This window comes from Eriocheir sinensis, chromosome 8 (assembly GCF_024679095.1).
Source record: "Eriocheir sinensis breed Jianghai 21 chromosome 8, ASM2467909v1, whole genome shotgun sequence".
Taxonomy (NCBI): Eukaryota; Metazoa; Arthropoda; class Malacostraca; order Decapoda; family Varunidae; genus Eriocheir; species Eriocheir sinensis.
In genome coordinates, this window is record NC_066516.1 from 16839991 (window position 1) to 16864990 (window position 25000).

Sequence of the window (25000 nt, forward strand, 5' to 3'; positions counted from 1 at the left end):
AATAGCTGAAGAAGAAAAAAAGAAGGAGGTTTAAGTATTCGTCTAGTCTTCAAACCGGAAATTCATCGTGGCAAACTCTTTACAGCTGTTATTCGAGGAGCTACAAGACTTGAGTGGTAGAAAAAAAATATAAACGATCAAGGAAAGCTACACGAGTGCTCCTCCACATCTCTGAACGCCATAACTACCACCAACACGATGAAAAAAAGAAGAAAAAAAATATGGGTTTAGTCAAGATTAAAACTGAAATTCACTGCAAATTCGTTTCCCCTTTTGATCTTTTTTTTGTTGTTGTTGTATTTTTTATTTTTACGTAAATCCACCCAAACACAGCGCCGCACAACGATAACAAAGCGATCCGTAAACAACAAACTGATGGTTAAATAGAAATAATTGCTATGTTGACTGACGAACCATCCGTACTCCACCCACGCCTACCCGTCCACCCATCAACCCATTTTTGTTCTACTCTTTTCATGGGGTGGGATTCTTTTTTTTCTAATTTCTTGGAAGATAAATGAGATTCGCCCCACGTGGAGAAGGCGGCCTTAGCACTGCACCCTTTGTTTATTCGTCAATCAAGTCCGAGAAAAAGTGAAGCCTCAAGAGTCATTAATTCCTCCATGACAAGAGCCACTCAAGACTCCTCCCTCCCCCTCTACCTTCCTTCCTCCTCCTCCCCTCCCCTCCCCTTTCCCCCTCTTCCTCTACGTTCTACCTCCTCCCCTCTCCTCTTACACCCTCCTTCTCTACCTTCCCATTCCTCCCCTCCCTCCTCTCTCCTCTTTCCCCCTCCTTGCCACCTTCCCCACCCAGCTTAAAAGGAAGAAAGAGACGGGCAGCAAAGTAATTGGGAGCGAGTATGCTAGGAGTGTGCAAAAATATTTACGCCGAAGTGTAAAACATCCGGCTAATATTCACAACGCCGCCGGAAAGGAAACCGTAGCGGCGCGACGGCAATGGAAAACACCCGAAGAGCGAAGAGCGAGATCGATGGCGGTTGTTTTGAGAGCGAGGAAAAAGCGATTGTCGAAGTCACAGACAAAACTTGGAAGGGAAAAAAAAGAGCGAACCGAGTAAAACAAGACGTCAAATTTCAAACCAAATGCTTCTTACAACACCTGAGTGGGAGCGGGAAGACAGTGTTGCGCCACGAGTGTTCCTAAGGTCGATCTTCCCGTGGGTTGGCTTCACCGTGGGACTTTACTGGCGGGGGTGCTTGGGCCCGGCGCGGCGAGGGCGGGATGAGTGTCGGCAAGGAGGGCGTGTTTGATGCCGTGTTTTGGTCGGCTGTAACACAAAAACACCGTCTTTGTCGTGAGCGATGGCCTGTTTTGCTCGCCACTTTCTTTCTCCGACCCGGCCCGACGCGGCGAGGCGCTCCCCAAAACCCACACCGTCACCACCTTCGTCTTTCTTTCGGCTCCTCCTCCTCCTCCTCCTGCGTCTTGTTATTGTTTTTTTTCCTCTTTCTAGTTGTATGGTTTCTGCGGAGAGCTCAGCTTCTAATAAATAAGGTTTCTACATCGCGGGCCGGAAGTATAAGTAGGAGTATGGTTTCAAGAGTGGAGCGCAAAGTAACGCAGGTGAAGGCCAACGCGGCGAACCTTAGCGACACTCGTACGGCTTCCCTTGTGCAAACACCCGTCATTCACTTCAGGCCGGTCGACATGCGCGCCCGAGACAAAGCGACGTTACTTTCCCAGTCAGTCCCTCCCTCTCCACCTACCTCCACCCCCCTTCCAAAAAACCCAAGAATAATGACAGGAAAAAATATGATAAATGCGAGATTATTGTTATCTCTAGTACTGGTAAAATTACACAGCACGATTGCTTTTTTCCGTAATTTCTTTGGTGTGAGTGTGTGAGTATGCAGTTGCAGCGCTATTTGGTCAGGGGCGAAAATGAGAAGTGATGAGGAAAGCCATGACCGAAACTGACACAAGACATTGAAGTGGACGAGCGAAGGCGAAGGCGAAGAAGGCGTAACGGGAGGAAATAACACGATAACGCACCTGGCTCACCTATTACACGTGACAGGTGAAAGTACAACAATGATGATGAACTGCCAGTACTACCACCACCACCACCACTACCACTACTACTACTACTACTACTACCGCCACCCAACAGCCGCAAGCCAGCAAAAGAAAGCCAACGTGCAGACGGCAATCAGCACCAGCGGAGCAAGACATCGACAAACCCTCCCCTACACCGCCCAGGACATCCGGCTTACTTTTTGCCAGAGTCCCGTAGAGCCCCAACGGTGGAGGTGGTTGTGGTGGAGGAGGTAGAGGAGGAGGAGGAGGAGGTGGAAGTGAAGGTGGTGTTAGAGAAAAAGTCGGTAATAGTAGAGATGATTGTGGTGGTAGGTGGAGGTGGTGGTAGAAGTGGAGGAATAGAGGTTATAGTGGTAGTGGTGGAGTAAGTAGTGGTACGTAGTGGTGGTGAAGTAGTTCCTCCTCCTCCTCCAGCCGGTTAATTAACACATAACTAACACCAATTAGCAGCGCCTGCAGACTTGTAAACACCCGTCTCGGTGGCTCCGCGGAAACCTGTGCTCTTACGTTACTTAGAGGCCGCTGGTGGGGGGGGGGAGGTGGCTCTTTCTCCCTCCCCCTCCACCCTTCCCCCCTCTCTTCCTCTTCGCGAATCTTTCCCAACCAATTTTATGGCGCGACGCAAAGAGATCTTGGAGTTCGATTAGCAAGGAGGCTCGAACTGTGTGTGTGTGTGTGTGTGTGTGTGTGTGTGTGTGTGTGTGTGATGGGTGTGGTGGCACTGTCAGTAAGGCTTCGACGGTGATGGGTCAGGCTTTCGAAGGGAAGAGAGAGGGAGAGGAGGAAGAGGGATGGAGAGGGGCACTGGGAACTATGTGATGTATGTGGTAGTTGAGAAGGAGGAGGAGGAAGAGGAGGAGGAGGAGGAGGCAGACGAAGAGGACGGGTGTTGCGGTAGTACCAGTGTCGTCGTGTCTATCAATAGCATACACATTCCGAGACACGCGGCTGCCAGCGCATAAAAAAGAAGAAGCTATAACTAATTCCTTTCTCGATGCTTCTTCTTCTACTCGTGCTGGTGCTTCGGGTGCTGAGCTGAGTGAGTGCTGACCACGCCACGCCACGCTACAACACCTGGGTCCACACGAAAATAACCCAACTAACACCATCACCATCACCACGATCACCAACACACCGCGAAGAGACGAGTGAGTGAGGGCGTTGAGGGGGACTTTATGCCACCCTCGTTTCTTCCCCTTAAAACCCCTTTCACGGCTACACCTGCTCTAGCTTAAGTACGGTACGGATACATGCGGTTCCCTTCCCTTCCCTTCCGTTCCCTTCCCTCTGCTCGTCACTTCTTGCCTCTGGAGGGACGCGACGCACGCCCTTGGGTATACCTGCAAATCACAACGGAGAGGGGGCAACCCACTCTGACGTGATGCGCCGGAGACACGCCTCCTCGCGGCAACAAGCGTGAGGGAAAAGGGCCCACGGAGAAATAAGCAAAAAGAGAAGGTAAAAAAAAAAGGGGGGGGAAAAAAGTCGAGAATTGGCGTTCATTAGAGATTATAAAGGAGACGAAAAAACGAAATGGCTCATGAATGCATCTTTTTAAGCAACATCCTGAACACAAAAAATAATAAAGATGAGGAGTGGAGTGAAGAGAAAAAATGATAAATGGGGGTGAGTAGAAACGTGTGTGTGTGTGTGTGTGTGTGTGTGTGTGTGTGTGTAGGAGTAAGAAAACATATAGGAGCGAGGAAGGAAAAAAATGAGGGGTAGGGGAGGGAGAGAGGGAGGACGGAGAGACATGGGGGGGGGGGGGGGGGAGAGAGGTTGGACATGCCACGCAAGGAAATGTTGTGCATGAGGAGGTTGGTTGCCAGGACGTGTGTGTGTGTGTGTGTGTGTGTGTGTGTGTGTGTGTGTGTGTGTGTGTGTGTGTGTGTGTCGCTGGCGTCATCTACCGTCTGGCTTCACAATCTGCCTTGGCCGGAATGACGTCACCTTGTAAATACTTATCACCGGGAACTGGGATGACGTGCCTGTGTCTGTCTTGGGCCTCCTCCTCCTCCTCCTCCTCCTGTGATGTATGCCTTAGATCCAGTCATTGCTCAGGGCGCTGTTTGACCCTTACTGAAACGCTGAATACATGAGAGGAGGAGGAGGAGGAGGAGTAGGAGGAGGAGGAGGAAGAGAAGGAGGAGCGTGTATTCCTCTAATGTGGAATCAATACACAAAGGCGAGTATGCACACGTTAGCCATATTGCTGTTTTTTAGGCTTCACGTGCGACCTCGACAATAACACAGCGATGGTCAAGAGATAGATAGATAGATAGAAAGATAGAGATAGATGAATAGTTAGAGATAAAAAGAGGTGTTTGGGAACTTCAAAGCAAACAATAACTACACATTAATTAACATCCGGTCTGTATTAGCAGCAAACACACGTATAACACCAAGAACATGTTTACTCATTCACTCATCCCTTCACTCTGTCATTTTCTAGCTCCCTCACTCCCTGTCCTCACCGAACTCCATGCCGACTGACTCACTTTACCCGACTAAATGACCCACTCACAGCCTTGCCTCCCCCCCCTTTTCTTTTTTTTTCTCTCAGAGGAGACGAACACAGCCAGCCAGTCCTCCCGCCCGCCTCCGCCAACCATTCTAGATGATGTGGAAACTAATACAAGATAAACACAACAGCCTCGCCAGCCCTGACGGAGCACGAGTCCCCATTCCTCGACCCCCCCCTCTTCCTCTCTCTCTCTCTCTCTCTCTCTCTCTCTCTTGAAGACCTCCTGCCGCTCATCCTTCATCCCCTTGTCTTCTCGTCTCCTTACCACCTACGTATTCGTCACTAATTCCTTACTTGCTCTCTTTCTCGACGTCATCACCACCTTCATGATAATTCTCAGACAGACTTCACCACTTCCACCATCACTATTTTCCCCTACTTTACCACCCTTACGTTTTTACCATCCTAGGACATAAACATGATCACCAACACCCTCAATAATTGCTACTCTTATCCACACCAAAGACATTTCTCATCATCACCACCACCATCACCATTACACCCCCTACCTACTGCTTCACCATCACCACCCTTACGGTCACACCATCCAAGGACATTCATTATCCCATCCCATCATCACCAATATTACTCTCGTTCATTCTTATCCACACCAAAGGCATCTCTCACCACCACCACCACCAGCACCCCTCATCACCACCACCACCACCACCTCCACCTCCTACACCACCAGCAGCACCTCGCACAGTGGCCGACGGGGAGAGGCCAATCAACAAACTTCTAAAGACGCGTCCGCCACTCCAATAGTTTCCAACTCCCGAGATAAAGGATCGGGTACTTCTCAAGTTCCGACGAGGTGCAAATATACGTGTTGAGGTGTGTGTGTGTGTGTGTGTGTGTGTGTGTGTGTGTGTGTGTGTGAAAAGGATTAGTAGTATGTGATGAAAGGGTTATAGAGAGTAAGGAATAAAAAAAATATATACATCCAAGTTAGCTTAATGACCCCAATGAAACAGAAAATGTGTTGAGGCTTCGGTGATGCATGGCTGAAGAAGGGACGATGATGGAGAGGAAGGGAGAGGAGGGGAAAGGGAGAGAGGGGAGGAGGGGGTTCTGGGAATGGCAAATCATGATATAAATACTACTCAGCCGGCTACACGACGACCCCCCATCTCTCTCTCTCTCTCTCTCTCTCTCTCTCTCTCTCTCTCTCTCTCTCTCTCTCTCTCTCTCATTTTCCTCCACCCTTTCTTAGTTTCAGCTGATGTAACGGGGATGATGACGTGGCAGAAGGAGGAGGAGGAAGGAGTTTATGATATAGGACAAGGTTAACAGAGTGCAACGAGAGAGAGAGAGAGAGAGAGAGAGAGAGAGAGAGAGAGAGAGAGAGAGAGAGAGAGAGAGAGAGAGAGAGAGAGAGAGAGAGAGAGAGAGAGAGAGAGAGAACTAAATCTATGACCACGACTATAACATGACGCGAATGACAATAAATTCAGTAGAAAAAAAAATCACAAGTAAAAACAAAAAATACAAGAAAAAAACCCTAAAGAAAACATAAAAAAACAAGAAAACACGTGAGGCGGTGATATACGAGGGTGTTGTGATGGAAGGGACGGAAAGGAAGGAAGGAGGGAAGGAGATTAAGGATTCACGGAGCAATAAAACAATTTAAGGTGAGGAAGAAGAGGAGAAGAAAGCCGGAGGGAAGGATGACCGACCCACCTCCCTCCTCCTCCTCCTCCTCCTCCTTCCTTCTCTCGACAGCTGACAAACCTTCGTCACCAATTGCTCCTTCGTTACTCCTCCTCCTCCTCCTCCTCCACTTCCTCCACCTTCTTCTCTTCCTCATTTCCTTCCTCCTCGACCTCTATTGTTAATATTCCTCTTCCTCATTCCAATACAGGACCGTCTTACTTCCTCCTTCCTCCCCCTCAGCTACAGACATGACCTTAGCGGAGGAGGAGGAGGAGGAGGAGGAGGAGGAGGAGGAAAGAGTGCAAAAATAAAACGCAGAAAAGGTGAAGGTAAAGGGAAGGAAGGAATAATAAAATGAGGAAAATCAAAAGGGTAGGGAGGAGGAGGAGGAGGAGGAGGAGGAATAGAGGTTTTAATGCATGTTTTAATGCGGACAGATACGGACAGACGGACGGGCGGCGGGGAGACGCAATGCGGGCCGCTGCCTCCAGATCGCTTTCCGTCGTCGCATATTGATTTGTTGACATCATCTGTTGACTAAGACTTCACACCACCGAGGGAGTGAGAGAGTCGCCGGCGCTACAGAGGAGGCGAGGGCGAGGCGTGGCGAGGCGTGGCGTGGAGTGGCGTGGCTTGGTGGTTGTGTTGCTGTGGCGTGGGGGGGTGTTGCTAGGCTTGCTTTTTTTATTTGTTGCTGTCTTTCATGCTGCAAGTTTAATGAAGTTCCCGCTACCTATATCCTTCAACATTTCAGGCTCCATTTTTTTTTATCTCGAATATATTTTTTTTAGTTCACAGCCTATGACCAAACCCTACAGTCCTGAAGCCGCCCTATGTATTGACGAGGGCTAGGCTGGTTTAGGTTGGTCTGGGCTATGGAGGGCGTGGTTTAAGGGGGGGGTCTACCGGCCTCCTCAAGTGGTCTGGTGTGTTAATGATCGACTAAAGCCATAGGTTCCTCTCCTCACACCCTGCATCCTCCCTCTCTCTCCTCCTCCTCTCACCTCCCTTCTTCCCTGCCTCGGCTTTCCTCCATATCACTCCTTCATATAATTTCTCTCGCCTAGGTTTTCCTTCTCCGGACCCCTCCCTCACAGCCTGCATTCTCTCCCTCCCTCCTCCTCCTCCGCCTCTTGTTCTCTCCTTATCTCCCTATCACACTTCCCTTTCCTTACATACAGCTTACATCCTTTCCTTCTCTCCCTCTCTCTTACACCTCCTTCTACATCAATCTCCCTTCCTTACAACCTGCATTCTCTCCCTCCCTTCCCCTCCCCTCCTGTTCTCTCCTTTTCTAGACTTTCCTCCCTATCACACTTCCCTTTCCTTACATTCAGCTTACATCCTTTCCTTCTCTCCCTCCCTCTTACACCTCTTTCTACAATAATCTCCCTTCGCTCCTCTCCCTATGATTCTCTTCCCTTCCTCCCTCTTCGGTTTTCCTCCACTCGACTCCTCACCTCATGACCGTCTTTCCTCAATATTCAGAACTTTAGATGAGGGAGAGAAAGAGGGAAGGAGAAGAGAGGGAGGAGTGGGAGGGTGGACAGAGGATTACAGGTGACCCTTCGAAACAAAGGTAGAGAGAGCAGCGAGACAGACACACCTGGGCTCCGGATAATTACAGGTGAGCTTCGCGTCTTGGTAAACAGCCTCATCAAGCCCTGGGCAGCATCCGGTAATTTCACTGACCCATGGGAGGCCGGACGCTTGACCTCACGCCTCCCAGCAACCTTCGAGGACTAGTGTTTCACCTTCTCTTCCTCCTCCTCCTCCTGGTCTTCTGCCTTCACCTTCTCTTCCTCCTCCTCCTTCTCCTCCCTTCTCCAACATCACTGGGTCCTCCTCCTCCTATTGCTGCTCTTCAGCCTTCACCTCTACCATCACTGTGTCCTCCTCCTCCTCCTCCTCCTCCCATCACCTCAGCTGCGTCCCATGTTCTTTTCTTCTCATTTCCGTTTCAACTGCTTTACCGTGAAGTCGAGGATTCACGTTTATTTTGGTCCCGGGTCCTGAGTTTTCCCGGTAACAGGCCAGCTCCTCGAATGCAGGCACGCACGCACACACACACACGAACACCAGCCAGCCAACACGCACAGATGCATTCCTCAAACCCCTCAAACGCCAGACGCACACACACACACACACACACACACACACACACACACACACACACACGGCTCAGTTTCAGCGCTTGTATAGTTGGCGATCACACCGACTACTTCCTCTATAGTCGTCTAAACACTGGAAGAACTTAGGCCGTGGTCATTTTTTTTCAGCCTATAACAAAGAATAAGACAATAACCACCCTTTTCTCCTTCCCTCCCTCCCTCCTCTGGTCATGTAGTGGAGGAGGAGGAGAAGGAAAGTAGAGAGAAACGGGAGGAGGAGGACAAGTGAGGAACAGTAAAGAGAAAAAAAAAACCATAACTAGCAGAGAATACGGTAGGTCGGGAGGTAGGTAGGAAGGTAAGGATGTAAGGTTGGGAGGGGTGCGTGGGTAAGTAAGGAGAGAGGGAGGAAGGGAAGGAGGGGGATGTAGGGGGAAGGGGAGGGAGGGTAGGCAGGCGAGAGTAGACCCACAAAAAGAGCGCGAGAAGAGCGGCATTAGAATAAGTGCGGATACAATGGAGAATTCGTAGCCGTCGTGTCTGTCTACCATTGCACAACGGAGGCCATCCCTCACTTCCCGCCCCTATTGTCTCAAACGCGCTTCATTTTCCTCTTTGTCTCTACTCATCGCCGCAGCAGTCCCTCCCTCCCTCCCTCGCCCTCTTCTACTCTTTCGAAATCTCAACATAACAGCCGCCAGAACAAAAAAATAACAAAGGACGAACAATGATAACAAACACCTTTCCCTTCTTCCTCCCCTTGGGCTTGTTCTTCGCCCTCCCGTTCTCGCCTCGCTTGGCCCTGCTACTCTTCTTCTTTCTTTTCCTCCTACTGCTGCTGCTGCTGCTGAAGGAGAGGAAGAGTGATGGAAGAGAGAGAGAGGAATGAATGCAATGAGTAAAGAAGGCAGAAGAAGCAGAGGATGATGAGACAGTGATGGAAGAAAGAAAGGAAGGAAAGCAATGGATAGAGAAGGCTGAAGTAGAGAAGGAAGAGGAAGAACGATGGAAGAAAGGCAGAAATGCAATGGATAAGGAAGGCATAAGACATATAGGACGAAGAAGAGGTGGCAGAAGAAAAAGAGGAAGAGGAGGAGGAGGAGAAGAAAGAAGAGGAGGAGCAAGCGTCGGGCCCCTAAGAGCGGAAGGTGCCCATTCACAAAACTTAGTCTATATTTATATACAGCGACCCTGCCAACCCCTGCCGCCACTACTACGACTATACAAGCCGCACGCTGCCCGGCCTGTTGCTGTTGTTGTTGAGGTGGTGGTGGTGGTGGTGTTCACTAGATACTGTGAGGGGGAAATGCTTGTTCCTGTAGTGGTGGTGATGATGGTGGTAGTGGACGGTGGTGTTGAGGTCATGACGCTATGGTGCTGCAATGATGGTGATTACGCCTTTGTTTTTGTGGTGGTGATGACAGCATATAAACAGGGAGGAGGCAGGCTGAGGAAAGGATGGTGATAGAGACAAAGGGAGTGATGATGATGATGGTGATGATGATGATGATGACACTACCTCGTTCTTTTTTTCATCCACTGGTGTTTACTTTTTTTTCTTTCCTTTCACTTCGCTGTTTTTATTGCGGTCACGGAGAGGAAGACTCGTTTTTTTCAGTCCTGTTTACCGTTTTTCCTTCCCCGTGCGTGTGTACAAAGCGGATATCTGTGGCTTGGTGGAATTTCCTATTAATATGATATGTATCTGTGGTCGCTGGTGAAGAGGAATGCGCTACAGTAAAGCAAGGGGAGGAGCAGGAGGAGTTGATAGGGGGTATAGTAGGTAGTGGTGTGTCTGGTGGTGGTGTCAGGAGGGATGGAGGGAATCAGGGAGAAGGGAGAAGGTGGGAGGGTGCCGGGTGTTGACGGAGCCACGACAGGGTGATGCAGCAACAGTGAGTCGAGGGTGAGGAGCGTGTTGGCTGGCGGAGGTCCAAGCAGGCAGCCAGGAACAGGGTGAGGGAGGCAGGGACGTGAGCGCTAGCCAGTGAGGGAGTGTGTGAGTGAGTGGAGGCAGACCAGCGAGCAGTGAGCACCCCCTTCTCCTCTCTCCCCTCACTCACTCCTCCTCACTACTCGCTGCTGAGAAGGCGCCGTCACGCCCTGCAGCGCCAAGGGAGCCTTTGCTTAGCTCCCTTCTGCGCTGCCCCAGGAACCATCCCCCTCCTCCTCTTCTTCCTCCTCCTCCTTCTTCTCTCCTTCTGAGCCACCAACCACCCAGATTTAATAACAGTCTCCGGATTGAGATACATCCGAGAATGTAAAGAAAGTTTCCCTCATCAAGTCGAGTTTGTGAGTCGTGAAGAAACTGGTCTGATAGGCTATTAAAAACTTGGCTAAATAATCTGTGATGTGTCGAAAGGAATATGTGAGGAGGAAAAGTAGGGGGGGGAGGGAGGAGGAAGAGGAGGAGGAGGGAGGGCGTAGAAGAAGGCGGAGACGGAGGAGTGGGAAGGGCGGAGGTGTAAGAAAGAGACAGAGAAAGAAGAGGGAGCGGGATGGATAGGCGATAGGGGGAAATCCTAAGGACTCTCCTATCCGTATTTCACATCCTGCTATGGGTTTCTGGAGCATCTGTTTTTTGCTTACGTGTCCTGAGCAGTGCCTGGGCGGGCTAATGACACCCATTCACCGGCCCGCAGCGCCCTTCGCCACCCCTGCCAATCACGCCCTCGTCAGTCCGCGGCCCAAAATATAGGCAATCACCACCCCGCCACACCGCGATGAGAACTGACTAAGCCGCCCCTCAACCCCTACTGGAGGGAGAGAGGGAGAGAGGGTGAAGGGGGAAGGGGAATGTTGGGAGAGAGGAGCGGGGGAGAGAGGGAGAAGGGGAGGAGATTTCAACGCCACCACTAACACCACCCTCGCCATCTTTTTTTAAGCGAGGGAGGCGGAGAAATACCCACTAAATGAAGGGTATAATACGTCACAAAGGGGCACCGTGGCTACTGGTGGAGGACGTGAGAGCCCTTAGAGAAGCCTCCCGCCCTTTGAGTCTCAGTGTAGGCTCGCTGGCTGGCTGGCTGGCTGGTCGGTTGGGTGTTGGTGTTTGTTCACGCGCGGCACCTCCGGGCTGTCACGTTTTAGGCTTAACTCTTTAAAACTTTACAGCAGGAACTTCGGGTGATAAGCATTGATGTGGGCTGTAATAAAGTCACGGTTGTTCATCATCACGCGTGTGTGTGTGTGTGTGTGTGTGTGTGTGTGTGTCGCCCAAACAAAGGAGCGGCGAAGGCGGGTGGTCATTACGGAACAATTATCATTCAGGTACACGGCAGGGAATTGCTACCTAGTCCGTTAGTGAAAAGGAATTATAACGTTATAGTGAACGGGAATTACACCGCCGCCCTGACTCCCCCCCACAAAGAACGATGGAGAGCCGCCATTACGCCGCGTGACAAGTTTACTACCGGCGGCGAAATGACAAGTATAAAGCTGCCGTATTAACTCGTGTTGTCACATTGCTTGGTACTAACAGCCACTACGACAATAACTACTACTTCTCTTCCTGCCGCTACTTTCACTAATACTACGACACTTAAGATGATTGTTCCAGGTATTGCTGCACCTGGCTAGCACTACCGCCACCACGAACAACAACAACAAAAACGTTATGTGTGTCAGCAAATTAGTACTCTGAAGAAAGTTAACCACTTTTAAGCAACAATTACTTTTCATATAAATTAACAGTACAGTAACAACAACAACTATTACTGCAACACTTCGAATGACATCAACCACAACTACCACCACAAAAATAACAATAACAAACTGTGCCACTAATACCACAACAAAGACACACACCATGCACCAACACAAACACACAAAGTCACAAACACGCTAATTACTACTACCACCGCTCCCACCAACACCAGCGAAAACAATAACAACAAAGACAACAACAACAACACATTAAAATCATCACCACCATCCCCCCTCTAACTACACACCACACCAAATCACCAACAGCTACAACAACATCTACTACCACTACTACTAACACACCGTTGAATATACACCAACCATCCCAGCCCCCTTCTTCCCCCTCCCCTATCCCAACACCTATCCCCCTATCTACCGACCTACCCCTTCCCCTACACCCCCTCCCCCTCCTCCCCCCTTACAAACAGCGCGAGACCTCAGCATGCGGCATAAACAGACCGTCACCTATCATTTCCGGTCGAGTCTGCTTCTCAACCTTCCCTACTACCCCCCATCCTTCACCTCCTCCTACTCCTCCTCTCCTTCCCCTCCCACCCCCCCTCCCCCGTCCTCAAACTCAGCAGAGCGCACGCCTCGCCTCGCTAACGACACAACTACGCATATTGTAACTAACGACCCAACTTTCTCTTAAATTACTCCACTGGAACAGCAAGACGGTCTTCCTCCACTCCCTCTTTCCCCCCTCTCCGTCTCCTCTTCCCTCCTCCTCCTCCTCCGCCTTCCCAGCCGCCACCATACGCCAGCGACAGTGCAGAGTTTCACAACGCTATACGCACCCCCTCCTCCTCCCTCCTCCTCCTCCTGTACTGGTGGTGAGAAGGGAGGAGGAAGAGGCGGGGTGGTGGTCGTAGTAGGGTTACCGAATGTGACTGGTACTACTACGATACGACTTGCTCTCTCTCTGTCTCATTTATTATTTATTTTCCTCCGCAATTAACTCGACAACTTTCTTTTTCCGCCCCAAACGCGCGCTCCGCCTCAAACTAACGCATTTATATAGTACGTTTTTTGGAGAGTTTTTATCTTTTTTTTTTTTTAGACAAGACCCAAAGTAAGCGACGGGAAGGTGCTTAATGACTTTTCATCTTTACACTCTGAGTCTAACAAGGAGGAGCAAATGTAAAGAAAATAAACCTGAAAGAAGAGGAAAAGGACGAGGAAAAGAATAAAAAAAAAAGTTAGAGCAGGGACGGGGGAAAACGAGACACTTAATATCCACATACTTTTTTTTCTGAAAGTAGTAAATTTTCCTATTTCGACATAAAACTACACACCACACTATCTCGCCCGAAGCCTAACTATGGGAAAAACAGAAATACGGAGAACACAAAAAGAAAGAAAAAAACCCCACGTGGTAGTAGAATTTGCATACTGCGGAAGGAAGGAAATGGGAAAAAAAGGAGACTAACAACCTCTTTTTTTCATCTTTTTACATAATTTTACTACGGTGTGACGTTGTCGGGGTATACACATAAGCAGGAGGGTGGAGGGTGGGTGCAGTGGGGGTCGTGTGTGTGTGTGTGTGTGTATGTGCGTGCGTGCGGGCGTGTGACGTGGGTGGGCGTGTGAGTGCGAGGGTCAACATCCGTGTCGTATGGCTGCAGGTGGCCACATCGGGGGACGGAAGTGTAGAGACCACCACCACCACCACCACCAAGCCTCTCCCTCCACTCCTCTCCACGCCCCAGCCTTGCCACGCCCATCGTTCTTCCCAGTTATCCCACTCTCCACTCTCCTATCTTAACTTTCTTCTCATTATCTCATCGTTATAAGCATAGAGTGCCCTAGACAAATACTGCACGCAAGACTATACACACGCAAAAACACACGTATTAAATGGGTAGTTCAGTATTGCCTAAATTCTATTCATTATTTTTTATGGGGACTCTAGGAGGAAATTCTACTACTACTAATTATATTGCTACTCCTCTTCCTATTACTACTACTATTATTACTGCTGCTACTGCTATACTACTACTTCCGCTGCCACGCCCGCCTGCATATGCCTGGCGCCTATACAACCCTCAATACACTACCCCCCCAAGCCCCGCCCCGCCCCAGGCCATCCATCGCATCGCTTACTGGGGATTTGAATGACAACAGCCCTTCCTCCCGTCATGGCAGCGGTGTGGTTCCTCTCTCTCTCTCTCTCTCTCTCTCTCTCTCTCTCTCTCTCTCTCTCTCTCTCTCTCTCTCTCTCTCTCTCTCTTAACTATGTCCGAAGTCATAAAACAGTCGCCTTCTACAATGAACAGCCTTTCCTTTCAACACTTAAGTGAAGAATGTATAAACAATAACACTTTGGAGGAATTAAAAGTGTGGAGAAGAATCACAAAGCAGAACGGAACAAGAAGTAATGATGAATGAACAAGAGGGATGAAGAAGAAACAAAGGACGACATTGAGAGAAAAAAAAAGGAACAGGATGAGAAAGACAACTGATAACGAAGAGGAACCGAACAGGAGGGAGAAGAGGACACCGATGAACAACAGGGCAAGGCAACGACGAAAAAAAGAAAAAAAAGAAAAAGAAAACAGAAAGACCGTTGATGAATATAGAGGAAGAGGACGGAGGGACGAAGGGAGGGAGGGTTATACTATGAAGGTAGGACGAGGACGACGGCTAGGACGAGGAAAAGGAGAAAGAGAAAGGGCGAGGCGAGGCGCGGCAGGGACAGCGAGGAGGCGCGTGTGACCATGTAAGGCTGCCGCTGTGCCTCTCTTCGTCCAGCTCTCGTAATCCGAACCTCTACTTCCTGTTTCCTGCTGCCTCTTTTAGGAAGCTCGCCAGACCCACCTCCACCACCACCACCTACTCGAGTCCTCAACCCCCGAGGAATGTGCTCTACCTGGTCCTTCCTTCCTCCTGGTCTTCTTGTTCCTCTTCCGTCCTTTTTCCTATACACTATAACCTCTCTCTTCGTCTTCCTCTCTCTCTCTCTCTCTCTCTCTCTCTCTGCTCTCCTTCCTCCTCCTGCTCTTCTTGTTTCTCTTTTGTCCCTTTTCCTATACTCGACAACCTCCATCTCTCTCCCGCTCTCCCTCTTTCTCTTCCTTCCTTCTGCTTCCCACACTAGCTCACTTTCGCCTTCAATTTAGACATAGCCAAAACCGCAAAAAAATGTACGCCACGCCAGCCTTCACCGCGCGCCTGGATTTATGGGCGCGGGTGTTCATCTACCTCATAATCTGCTTCACGTTTTGCTCAGCGGGCGATCCGTCTCTGTGCTTGTGGCTCTCCTCTAATAATTATCAGACGGGGGAGAAGAAAATGATGGAGAGGAAATCAGAGGCCATTAATCCTATCCAACTGGTGATTACTGTTCTCTTTAAAGGACAAGGGAAACTGGGGGGAAGCAGGGAGGAAGGGAGCTAAGGCAAGAAGCTAAAAACGATTGCATGGTTCTATAACGACCCCCAGCTATCTGTGTCCTTCGCAAGGCAAACGGTAACCACCCCACATCACATGCGATAACAAAGTGATTCGGTAGGTTATGATGATTCTTGAGGAAACGACCCTTCGAGAATCGGAGTCTAGCGTCGACATTTTCTCACAGTAAGTTACCGCGGCATCGTAAGCGGGGAGATGATGTGAGTCCGGCAAGGTACTGATGTGCTTGAGTTGGCTTGGCTCGGGTTGGGTAGGGTTGGGTTGGGTTGAGTGGTATGGTTGAAAGGCTTAGTTCGCATCTCTTCAGCCGCAGAGGAAGGGAAGCGCGTTACACAGCTAACCTCACGCAGCAGCTGCTTGGGGATCGCGTCTGATTTAGCAGCAGGAGGGGGGGGGGGGGGGGGAGGGGGCAGGGTCGGCTAGGGCAGGGCAGCAGTAGGGGGTAAACACGGCGGGAAACGGGGAAAAGTGCGGCATACGTGTTTCATGAAGTCCCGTGCTGCATGCTGAGCTGGGCCGGGCGAGGGAGTGGGAGGGTGTGTGGTGGGCTGTTTGTGGCAGGGTGGCAGGGTGCAAGTTAGTATGTGTATGGCTAACAGGGTGTGTTACTAAGAGAAGCTAAGGGATGGATGGAGTCTGTGTTCTGCGGGTGTAGAAAGAAAGGTAAATGTGTATCGCTCTGTGGCAGGGAGTGTATGGCAGGGAGAGCAGGGAGGGTTTATCGCTCGCTCCGTGGGGTCATGAGGCAAGGCGCATGCATGTACGGCGAGCGGCATGTGCACGGCAATGAGATTCAGGAGCCGAGTGAGGTGCTGCGGCTGTGCATGGAGTCTGCGCCTGACGGGGAAGGGAAGAGAAGACATGCGCCGGTGGTCATCTGGGACACAGCACCACGTGTGGCGCCACCACTTCCCTGGACACACACCGGCGACACGGCGTCATGGGGACACGAGCGAGCGGCGCGAATGGACACGGCCGGAAGGAAGGAGACTCAATTCTCAACTCCGTAACAAAGGAGCAATTTGCTACTGCCGCCACGACCACCACCGCCACCACCACAGCTACCGCCACCGCCGCCGCCTCTGCTAATGACACCACCGTCACCACCACTGCTACCGCTATAATCACTCTCAACACCATCAAAATTAACATTACCAGTAGCTTTGTTCTTCTATAATGGCTACCACCACCGCCACCACCACCATCAACTTCCTCCTTCTCCTACCACTATTATTACTATCCCTACTATTACAGCTACAACTACTTATACCTACAGCACAAACATTAAACATACCAGCACACTAATGTTACAACCTCACCCCCGCCAGCTACTACCACTACAACCAGGCGGGCAACTAAAGGTCAGGCCGGCGTAGAGGAAACACAGACTCGGGGGCTTTAATGACACCTCTGAAGGCTGTTTCTCCCTCCCTCCTTTGGCGCTAATTTACAACTTAAGGAAACCCTGAGGCACACCACCACCCACCACCACCACCACCACCACTACCTCCGCTACTGCTCGCTGCTACCTTTCCCTCACCTGAACGTGGGCGAAAGGTGGACACTTACCTGGGAACGGACGAGAGGACACGGTATACGGAGTGAAAAATATGTACGTAATCACGAATACCGCAAACCCCACCCGCGAGAGAGCGAGAGAGAGAGAGAGAGAGAGAGAGAGAGAGAGAGAGAGAGAGAGAGAGAGAGAGAGAGAGAGAGAGAGAGAGAACCAACAGTACGAACACTCACTCACTCACCGGCAGCTGAACGTTGTATCTGCCGAGTCATTGCAGAGGAAACAAACGGAGGACACGTACAAGTATACACCACCACCACCACCACCACCACCATCACCACCACCACTGCCGGCAACTCTCCATCATTAATAGCTGTCACGAACGCTATTACGAAGACGTGTAAAAATGCATACTAATGTTCGTAGGAGTAGTAAGAGTGGGGGTCATTGCTATCCCCGTGCGAGAGAGAGAGAGAGAGAGAGAGAGAGAGAGAGAGAGAGAGAGAGAGAGAGAGAGAGAGAGAGAGAGAGAGAATTATCATTATCATTACTATCATCATCATCATCATCATCATCACTATCATTCTCCAGGTAAATCAATTTGGTACTCGGTGATGCATGACCTCAAAGTACTAACTCCAAACGGACACGTATGAAGCTCCCTCCTACCTTCCTTCCTTCCTTCCTCGGTCCCTACTTATGGTTTAAAACGTCTCTTACATCCTGCCACTCCGGGTGTAATAAGTATCTACCCTCCTCATAAACCCCTGAATCTCAACCATGCTTTACCTCGGGGCCACTCAGAAGACGGTAGAAGTGGGTGGAAGACAGAGGGAAAAGGGGGGTGGGGGTCCAAGGGGTGAGGAAGGTGTGTGTGGGTGTCAACATTCTCTAAGGTGTTTCATTCTCTATCATTTCTCTTTCGCCTTTCCCATTCTTAGTCTTTCCCTCCTCTCCCCCTCCCTCTCTCTCTCTCTTTCTCTCCCTCACCCAAGCCACTAGCACGTGAGTAAGGTCATTCCACCGCCATAAGTCACTCTGCTACTTTGCTGCTCACTTCCCCCTCTCCACCTGCCCCTTCTCTCTCTCTTCCCCCTCTCTCGCTCCCACTCCTCTCTCTTCCCCTTACCTCTTCCCCTCCTCCCCCTCCTTCACTCACTCTCAAACACACCTCATCATTCCATTCATGAGGGTTGGCTGGCTGCTCGGCGTCTCACTTCCATTCACAACACCTTCCGTCCCCCTACACTCCTCCTTCTCCTCCTCCCCCCCCTTCCATACTTGGAGAAGAAGAATGGCAAAGGAAGGGAACGAAGAACGAATGAAGGAAAGGATGATGTGTGTGTGTGTGTGTGTGTGTGTGTGTGTGTGTGAATGAGAGAGAGAGAGAGAGAGAGAGAGAGAGAGAGAGAGAGAGAGAGAGAGAGAGAGAGAGAGAGAGAGAGAGAGAGAGAGAGAGAGAGAGAGAGAGAGAGAGAGAGAGAGAGAGAGAGAGAGAGAGAGAGAGAGAGAGAGAGAGAGAGAGAGAGAGAGAGAGAGAGAGAGAGAGAGAGAGAGATCAACAAACACACATCATCATCCTCTTACAACCTCCCTCCCCCCACCAAAAAAAATAAATAAAAAAAAAAAAAAAAAAGCCCAGGAAACAGGAAAAGGAAGAAAAAAAAAAATATATATATAACAGCGACGAACGAGGGACGGAAAGCCAAAATGAAAAAGGACGAGCAAAACAACGCAAGGAAATAACACAACGTAGAGGAAGAAATGAAGACGTAAATCAGACCAATGAAGACATAAATTACTACACGGAGAAGAAGAAGGAGAAAATGAAGCAGAAGAAGAAGCAGCTAAACAACTCAAGATGATCGCGGCGGCAGGAGGTATAAGTGAGCTATTTCCCAAGCATTATCTTTCCTAACTATAGCCAGGAGTAAAAAAAAAAAACGCTGGAGGGAGAGAGTGAGTGGCTGGGTACAAGTCTGCAAAGTGGAGTGAGATAAATGAGAAGGAAAGAAGATAAAAGAGACAACAGAAGAATAGTGTTAAAGATGGGTAAGAGGAACACGCCGGGGATTGGTCAAGTTGAACAAATAAAGAGGAGGGGACAAGCGCGTGAGAGTAAGAGTGAGAGAGAGAGAGAGAGGGAAGGGTAAGGTAGGGCGAGTGAAAGGAGGGAGGAGGAAGGGATAGAGGTAAGGGAATGAAGGGGAGCGGGCGAGAGGAGAGAGAGGAGGGGAGGAAGGAGGGGAGGAGGGAAGAGAGAAAAAGAGCAGAGTATGACCTGAAAAAATGGGAAGCAGAACGAAAACACGAAAAGTGAACAGAAAATGGAGAAAAAGAGAGAGTGGTTGCGGCGGAGAGGTGGGAAGAGAGAAAACGGAGAGTAACTGGGGAAGGGGAGAGTGGGAAAATGTATGCCACACGTCGCGGAGGAAAAAAGTAAAAACACGCGCGGAGGAAAGAAATACAAACGGAGGTAAAAGATTAAAACCTTGGCCGCAGAAGAAGGGAAACCAAAGATACGGAAAGGGATGATAGATGATCTGACGTGACAACTTTTACCTTTTACCTCGCTCTCCTTGTGCCGAGTGATGTGACGGAGAATATAAGAACATGGACAGATTCACAAAGCTCTAAAGAAAAACACTTCAAAACCTTACATACCGAAACAGCTCCCTTCTGTGAACATGAAATGAATAGTAGTAAAAAATGAGACTTTGCCCAAACACGAGACAGATACACAAATCTGAGAGAGCAGCCCAGGACATGTGTTTTCTTTGCCCTTTTTGCCATCTCCAGTTACTGTTGCAAATTGCCTTGGGCGCAAAATGTTCGGCGTCAGAGTCACCCCGTTTGCCCCGGAGGCTGACGGGGCGGGGCGGGGCGGTGTAAGGTAGCCCCATGCCCCTCAAAACTTAATATCTATCTTTATTTTTCACCTTTTCTTTCTCCTTCCTTTCTTAAACCGAGTGCTTCAGTGACCTGTCAAACTGGTTTCTCTCCTACGGCATGTATTCTTGGGGGTTTGCTCTCTCTCTCTCTCTCTCTCTCTCTCTCTCTCTCTCTCTCTCGTTAACAACCAGAAACTTTGGCGACGCTTGACTTTTCCTCCGTATGACTTGTTAACACACACACACACACACACACACACACACACACACACACACATGAAGATAGTTCGTGATGAGAGAGAGAGAGAGAGAGAGAGAGAGAGAGAGAGAGAGAGAGAGAGAGAGAGAGAGAGAGAGAGAGAGAGAGAGAGAGAGAGAGAGAGAGAGAGAGAGAGAGAGAGAGAGAGACGGAGTGAGTCCCAAAATGAAGTGGTGAGTTGAGGCAAGGAGAGGTGAGGCAAGGCAAGGGCTGCTGCAGGGGGCGTCGTCTTGCCCCGCGGAGTCACGCCTGCAGCCCCGGGAGCGGCGGGCGTGTCGCAGGGCCCGGCGGTGCGCGGCCCGGCTTTACGGTGATCTATAGTGGCTTTTCCGGGAGGATATACGAAAGTGCCGCGGAAAAGTAAAGCCGCACATAAAGTCTCGTATTTCGTTATCTGGCCACGAGACTGACCACTGGGTGTTATCTGCCGCCCGGCGCCCCTCCCACCTCGCACATACTGTTAATTACGAGATTCTAGGGCAAAACCAATCCCCCCCTCCCATCACCTTTAACGATTAATTACCCTAATAAACCAACCTGCTCCCCCTTCCCCGTGCCATCAGCCAGTAGGCGCCCCGCCCACCGCCCACAGACCCCGCCTCAGCCCGCCCACGAGGCGAGGCCGACGCGCGCATCTCCCTCCTCCTCCCCTGGCGCCGCCGCCGCCACGCCACCAATATCCAACGAATATTACCCCCCCTGAACGAAATTCCCTTTGGTACAAGCCAGGCAGCAGATTCGGGGCCCTAATGAGTACTTTCTGATACGAGGCGAACATTTCCCTCAACGGGGAGGAAAGTGGGAGGCGAAACCCGCAGACCCACGCCTCCTGTCGGTTCCGCGAACTACGGCTGAATGATCAACTTTAAGCTACGCTCTGGAGTGTGGTTGGAGTCGGTGCTTGTTTCCAGTTGTTCGCCACACCTCGCACAGGTAGCCGGACAAGGATGCTCTGGCGGTGGCCGGCGTGGCGGTGCTGGTCAAACTCCCGCCAAGACCGGCCACGCTTATATGCCAGATGACCCACCCCTCTTTTTTCCGTCTCTTTTTTCCTCCTGCTGCAGATGCTCCTTCCTTCCCCATGCGACATGAAACATGCCTTTATTGTCACGACCAAAGTTCTTTGCGAGGGTTGGGGAATCGCACTCACAGAGGGAGGGAAGGCACTGTCACCACCACAACACCAAGGTCGAGAAGATGCAATACTTAGTCACTCACTGCCATGATTTTTTTCTCTCTCTCTCAACCTCCTCTCTGTGTCCTCTCTACGTAATGATCAGAATTTTATTGACTTGTTTTTTCTTTCTCCTTCTTCCTTCTCTTTTTTTTATTTTCCTCCAGCACGGCGACAAAAGTTACGATGAGCTAAGTTTGTGCCGAGGTTCCTTTCTTTTATTTTTCCTCGCCTCTCTCGCTCATCTCGCACAAAAGTTCCAACGCAGCAAGTTTGTGTAGAACTTTTTTTTCCTTCCAGCGAGGCAACAAAATTCGAAATGATTTTAATTTAAGGCCAGCTACTGTCTGTCATACAAAACCACCTCTGACATTTAAGTTAGTGGGAAGTGAGGATGGACGGCTGATAATGACATTTAAAGTTATTTTAAGTTGAAAATTACCTGTTACGAACTTTGGTCGGTATTCTTAGACGTCCAACAAATACTAAATGCCACCGAGTTCTGTAAATTGTTGGGTGTCAATATATCACGAACTACCTGAGGCGTTTAACGTATCAACTTGGCTTTTCGTGGGAGACGAACGAGAAAGAGCCCCACTTCACACCTAAACAACTTATGCACTTCTGACAGCCTTCTGACGACACACATGACATCTAAACACAAACGTTCTAATATCTTCACAACTCTGACCCGCGTTCACTAAACAGACACTAACGAACACTACTCTCGGGAAGAAAACTTGGGCAGAACGGAGCATACCGACATACACATTACGTAATATTTTTTTCCTTTTTCTTCTCATCTCGCTGATATATATATTTTTTACACTTCAAGAGAGCAATGGGAAATGATAACTTAGCACTTTTCCCCAACACGACTCACGACTTAACCTTTTTTCACTTTCTCGATGAACTCTTGGTGGTTCTTTGAGACAGGCAACTTTAGGTTCTTAGGCACCCACCACCTACTCCCTAAGCCACACGCACACGCTCGCTCGCTCACCAGAGGGAGGAAGGAAGGGGCTGGTGTGTAGGGATGAATATTTATCAGCGTAATAGGACTGACTGGTTTTACTGCTGCATCGCGTGAGACGGAAACCACATAGACCATTTACCTTGAGGTCAGTGAGACTCAGATCTTTCCTAACTCACTCTGGACAACATTACTCACGAGAATTGTGAATGTCTTATGATTTTTATGGGAGAGGGGAACTGTGGGACTGCAAAGGCTTGGACACTAACTTTCTTACCAAAGCTTTTCACGAATATACTTTCCGTCTTTTTAGAAGTTGTACAGAGTCACTTTTACGATATTTTTACGTCTCACTGTCAGAATTCAATGAAAACTTTGCACTTTAGAATCGTTTCACTGCATACGAGTCTAAGCGATAATAAGTACATTACGCAATTTTGTACCTGTATTTTCTCGTGCCGAGGAGAGAGAGGCACCGCGATTTATGTAACACACTAACTGACAACACTTTCGGTAATGTTAATTGTCACGTTTTTATGCACCTTGTTACAACCACAGCACGATTTCCTTCACATTTACACACCGGTTCGACACGCAGTAAAGCAAAAATAAGACAAAACTTCCTCACAAAGTCATGACTCGCACTTCCACCACACTCACAACCCCGACCACTCACTTCGACTCTGAGCAAGCGACTGAAAGACTGGGAAAGAATAAAAAAATATTGCAAGTTTGAATATTTTCACGTACGGCCACATGTTACTTGTTTATCCACGTGTTTGGGGAAGGAAAATATCGCCAAGTCGTTTTTTGGTCACTTCTTGCCTCGCAGCACTAAGTCCACGTTAGTTGGTTTGGCTTGAACTTGGCACGTTCGTTTGTCTGGCTGACCAACACCACCACATTATTACCTCACACAGGAGGTGAAAGTTTTGCTGGAGGTGAGAGGCAGCAGCAGCAGGAGTAGCAACCAACATAAGCAGGAGCAACTCGCGAACACACACACAAGACACAATTAACTGGAGAGTTTGTAGTGCGAAAATAATATATCACTTCGTATTTCTTTTTCGCACACTCACTGCTACACTTGATTGCTTCTCTCGAGCGATTGCGAAAAAGTTGTGTTTCACGTCACTTGGAAGGTCAGTATTTGTGAGTGAAAACTTTCGAAGAGACAAGTTGTGGTGGTGGCGGCGATGGTTGTAGTGGTGGTGCAGCGTGCGCTGTGTGTGGTGGTGGCGGTTGTGGTGAAAGTGTTGTATGTCATTAGAGGCGAGTGGCAGTGTAATGAGGAATGTGCTGGTAATGGTAGCTGTTTGGAATAGTGATGGTGATGGTTCATTCCACTGTGATTGGGCGAAAATGTGGTGGTGCTTGGCAGAGTTGAGTGTGTGTGTTTGCTAAGAGAGCTGCAAGACAATGATGACTAATGTGCAATTGTGTATTTTCTTTAGTTGGAGATGTAGAAGATGAAGTAAGAGAAAAGGTGGAAGTCTCAGCCACAGAAGTTCTGACAGTATTAGAAGCAGGGGATTGTTGTAGTGTTGCAGTAGTTGTAGTGGAAGCCGTAGTTGTCATAGCTGTAACACTTGTATGTAGCAGAATTCATCACCACCAAACACGACTTAGCACTGCAGAGACTAAGTCCAAATTTTTTTCACCTCATCTTTTACGAGTGGGCAATGTTCCCGAGCCTCACGCTTCTCGTCGCTCGCAGCCACAGCACGCGGGAGGCCTCACGCGGCTCGTTCCCAAGGCACCACCACGACGGAGTGTAAATGTAAATGAGGTAAAAGTTGAACCCCAGCGAAGTTACGATTTCTAAGTTTCTCTTTCTTTTTTCTGTTTTGTTCGCTGGCCGGGTCCATAGCGCTTGGTGACAGGGTGTGTGTGTGTAGCAGCAACACTAAAGTGTGGCGCGGGCTGGTGTGTGAAGTCGTGAAGTTCAAGTCTTACCTTGTGCTGGGCGAAACTTGTCTTCATGTACAGTGGTATTCCATGTCGGTATGTCCAGGAGCAAGGTAAACCACGTTAAACTCACTGTGCACAACCTTGCTAAGGAGTCGCAAGCTCACAAACAACCACAGGCCGACATGGGAGTGTGCAACACCAACTGTCTCCAACACGGTCACCAACAAACTAAACTGGTCAGATGTCAGTCAAGAAGCGCGCGAGCGAGGGACGTGCTCGTCCCACTCCGCACGGAACGCGTGTTATGTTCGTACTGCCCGCCCTCTGGCCTCGCTGCCTGCGCCTCGGCCCAAACTGTTGTACTGTGCATACTAGTGCATTCGTGCATTCTGCGCCTTTTTTGCCATCTCGCGCTTCGCGCCGACACATTTAGTTCCTATTCCTTACATTTGCAGATTTTAGGATGCGCATGCACATATACGGTAGGAATACGTGTAAATACACATGAAATGAGGAATTATAAACCTAAATCGTACATCGGCAGCGCATACGCAGAGAGTGACTGTGCCTTCCAATCGCGGCTCGCTTGACCTGGCCTGACCATTCGACTCAGCTGCCAATGTCAGCAGTAACCCTCGGCCTCCACCGGCCAGCCCACTACACGCCGCCCAATGAGAGCATTTTGCCCGGCGCGCGGTCTGGCGCGGAACTTTGCTTTTTTTTCCACGCCTTAATTTTGCACAATTACGTACTTCCTCGTGTGTGAGCCGCCTCCGCCACACCCGCCCGCGGCTCCGCACCGCTACACCACC

General features: G+C 49.7%; 1 protein-coding gene across 2 annotated transcripts in view; it reads right to left on the reverse strand.

Annotated features, from left to right (window-relative positions):
- Nucleotides 1-24503, reverse strand: part of LOC126995607 (uncharacterized) — a 198522-nt gene extending 174019 nt beyond the window's left edge. For both annotated transcript variants that reach the window (XM_050855306.1, XM_050855304.1), the window contains exon 1: nucleotides 24234-24503. The gene's annotated coding sequence lies outside the window, so the exon portion shown is untranslated. The remainder of the gene's footprint in view (nucleotides 1-24233) is intronic.
- Between the last annotated feature and the right edge of the window lie 497 nt (nucleotides 24504-25000).